This window comes from Sinocyclocheilus grahami, unplaced genomic scaffold (genome assembly GCF_001515645.1).
Source record: "Sinocyclocheilus grahami isolate Dianchi unplaced genomic scaffold, SAMN03320097.WGS_v1.1 scaffold519.1, whole genome shotgun sequence".
NCBI lineage: Eukaryota > Metazoa > Chordata > Actinopteri > Cypriniformes > Cyprinidae > Sinocyclocheilus > Sinocyclocheilus grahami.
In genome coordinates, this window is record NW_015505698.1 from 145758 (window position 1) to 150075 (window position 4318).

A 4318-nucleotide genomic window follows, 5' to 3' on the forward strand; every position below is an offset into this window, starting at 1 on the left:
GTTCCAAGCACCATGGGAAAAACCTTCGGGCATGACGGTGCAGTTATTGCAAGGCGTGAACAGTGTGACATGCTTATGGGGATGGTAATTGTACACCTTCCACCTCCATGCAGCAAAGAGTTTGGGTTGAGGAAAGGGCAATATGGTGGGAGATATAGGAACACGGACCAAAGATAAGCCTGAAACCACATTTCAAAATAGTTTCTACATTATATTTAATATCAATAGTGACTGTCAAGTTGATGTCCATATAGCAGAAATGTACAGTAAAAATCATGCAGTTAGTTAATGACATGTAATCAAACAGACTATTACACTATTAACAGCAATGATTATATGTTGCGATCAAACTTATAGCAAAATTTGGTAGTTTTGTATGTTGTTTCAGAGCTGGCATCATCTGAGGTGCTCTGAGGGGTTGGCATCATCTCTTCTCAGGTGTTCGGTCATCTCAAGTCTTTGTAAGAGTTAGGTCCAGACTGAAGCTTCTGTAATTCCAAGTTACCTTGGGATGCCAATCCCGTGGCAGAAACAGAGAAGCAAATAGAGACAAAATGAGTGTAGCTGCTGTCTTCTGCCTATGTTCCTCTGATGAGCACCTGTTTATCGAGCCCCATACCTACCTGTTTAGCTGGGTCCACGTCTACCTCTTTGATCCGCAGCAGGTCTTCCAGTCTAACCTGCTCCATGTTTGCATATTGCAAATGCTCACAGAAATTTGTACGAATATGGTATCCAATTGTGATCACCAGGTAAAAGAAATTAGTAATTGGGATATTTTTTAGCATTTTTATCATGACTAAAAGCTCTCACAGCAATTACTGTAGTTTATTGTACTAACACAATTGAAAATAATCTCAAATGTTTGGAAAAAAGTACATTTTGATGATCTGTTGTGAGATCATTAAGAGTTTTGAAAATGTACTACTGTAAACTGTAATGCCATAGAGCCAGCTTGACATCAGGTGAACATTGTTTTGACTAGAAGGACAGATTTTTTGGCCCTGGAACAATATTCATGTGAGGCAAATATAGCCCTACCCCCTCCATAAGACTAATGCACTAATGTGAAACATGAATGTATCTCTAAAATCTTAATGAAATGACAGAAAGGAGCTTGGATTAAGAGCTTGACTATGTTCCTAAAATTTGAGTGGTTGATTGTAATGTTCTTCCAGAACCAACAAGAATGTAAATCCAGCATCATGTCAGCCAGAAATTCTTCATTTTTAATTGAATATACTCCATTGAGGCTCACCCAACAATGGAGCCCCCCAAGGCTCTGTGTGTGGCCCACTTCTGTTTTGTGTATGCATTGTAATGAATTTTAACTCATTAATTGTATAAGGGAATTAATTATTATTATTTATTCAGGTTTTGAGAGGACTAGGATCTGAAGAGCCTAATTCAACCTGATTCCAGATTTGTTATTTTACACTTTAAATCAAGGGTTGTCCAGCGAGCCGTGACCTCAGTATATTTTAACAAATGGAATATGTATTTTCCTGGCCACGGTCAACACAATTTTATAAGTAAGCTATTATAGTAATTATTATAAGTAAGCTACGAGCTAGGTAGCAAGGGATCTTTTTGGCAAAAAGGGTTTAACCTTGAAATTATATGACACCAAACAATGATTTTCTATAAATGAAACATGCATTTTATTGGCTATCCTAGATTACATCAAAACTAAGCTAAACACACATACACACACATATATACAGCTCAGAAAATTGAAGGATTGAGTTAACGGAGTTGCATGATGTTCAAAGTTCTAAACTCGTTTTCATGAGTGGTTTTAAAATCACCTGAGAGAATTCCCGAAGCAGAGAATTTTAGCTTCTGTTTACTGCTTAAATTAGCTCGTTCACCAGTTCAGCAGAGATAAGAATTTGTTCGTTTACTTGCGTTCTGCTGGGTTGACAGCTGAAAACTGAGTTTCCTGGTTTGGCTGCTTGATGGCTGCTGGAGGGAAATTCCTTCGCTGATTGGCTGTTGCGGTGACGTCGGAATGACGTCCTTTTGGAAAAGCCCTCATTGGGTTGGTTGGTTGCCGGGTTACGGAAGAGGCTTCAGCAGTCCTGCTAAAAGCCTGAGTTTGCAAGTCTTTGCTTTCTGCAGAGTTACGAAGCTTCAACTGAAGTGTTTGAGTTCTTAGATGGTCTCGCTTGTGCGATGTTACGGCGTGGGGCGCTTTGTCGCGCTGACCAAGGTGAAAGCCAAAGTTCTTTTGAGTGAGAGAGCGAGCCTGCGAGCAAGAGCATTGTGTCCATTTTTAAGCAGGCTGACCTTAGGTCCGCCCCACGACGCAATCTTCCAATCGGACGCTGTTGCAGGGCTTAGCCACGCCCTGTGTGGTTCTTTTTTTTTTCATGCACAAGTCACATGCTCCGTGGGGCGTATTTCTGGAAGTTTTCAATAACATCTGATAAAAGTATTATCACCAGAGAATGATACATAATATAAAAGTTTCACTAACACCAATGTTCGGCGAATAAGACAAGCTTTCACCCGATATTAAACATCACATCTCTTACATGCATATTAAATGCTTTGTCTGCTAAAAAGTGTTATAAGGCAAATATTAAAAATATCATAGATTCCAATAAACACATCACACATATATATATATATATATACGGCATAACACATGCAGTGGATACATTTTCACTACTTTTTAAATGATTTGTCTTTTAAAATCGTCATGCAAGGTTCTGTTTCTTTGTCTGTGACACAAGACACGTAAGGGTTTCAGACAGGGCAGGAAGTAGGTGGTCACAAGACATGTGACAGTCATGCATAGATATCCCGTGCTTGCCGGCCCGAGGGCGTGATTAACATAGCCACTTCCTGTGCATACATATAATAGTTCTTTTCATTGGATCACGAGGCATCACGCGGTATTTTCAGTCCTCATACAAAAGCTCTCTGTGGCAACTCTTGATTAAATTAATCTGGACCTCATGATGGCTGATATCAGTGTCTGTTCATATTTAGAAATCCCTACAGCATCTATGATTGAGTTACAAAACTCAAGTCATTGAAGTTTGTGGATGACATAATGGTCATTGGCCTGATCACAGATGGTACGGAGGATGTATAAAGAGAGAAAGTTGAAACAAGGACAGTGCGTCAGGACAACAACCACTGACTGAACAATTGTGAAACTATGGAGATAATCAAGGATTAAAGGACACGATGAAACACACACCTACATACACCTGCAGTGTTAGAGCCTCCTTTTTTCAAATATTAAAGATAGCTACATGACATTAAATATCTTGGCCAGTCTCCCTACCGACAACAGCCAACTTATTGCATAATAGCCTGTTATGGAAGTAACTCCGCCTAGTAGCGTGAAGTTCTACAGGGTCAGGGAAGGCATTGCAGCTCATTATTCAATGTGGGCTACCAGATATCATGGACATACACTCAGGTGTCATCAGAAGGTCAGGTCTAGCTACATCGACCTCACTTATTGCACTTGTAGACTGCATCAATACATATAGTCAAAAACCAAATGACAACTATAGTAATCAAATCTGAACATTCATTGTACTCACACTGTGCTGATTGATAACAGAACTCAAGCACAGGCTGTCTGAACTCAATCTCTTTATAAATAAAAGGGAAAAATACAAATCTAAATTTGTCCAGGCAAAAACATAAGTGAAGCCAGACTACAGCCAAACGAGCTGAAAACAAAAACAGCCCATGGTAAAACAAAACTAGAACAACAACAACAAGGTAGATATCATGAAACTAAAGGATTCTGACACAGAGACCCAAACCAGACCCTAGGACTCATGTGGAAAATGTGTTTAATAGACATGCAATTCAAGTGAATGCTAAAGGAAAACAAGTTTATTTAAGCATGCAGCATCGTTAGAAACCCCTCATAAATGGTGTTCCCCCCTCAGGGGGCCCCCTTTGACGTCGGGCCCTTGGAATCTTAACCACCACCACCAGAAATACCATTTGGAGGATATTAGAACAATGCTGAGTGACTATACCACTCGATTATGTAAGTGTAATTCAGATAGCACGTAATACCCACCGAACATTACATAATATACAGCCAGCAAATGTCTGTTTCACCCTCTAACCTGCGAAAGCTCCTCCTGGATATGAGACAGCAAGGCTGCAGCAGACAGCAGATCTGACCTTCACATTAACGCAGATTAAACGCATCTGAGTGCGGTACATGGCACGTATTCACAGGCTTGCACCGTGGCAATGGATCGTCTTTAAGAGTCCTCCAGTGCTGTTTTAATCAGTTTTAACGGGATTTGCGTGGCTGTAGGTTGATGTGGGTATC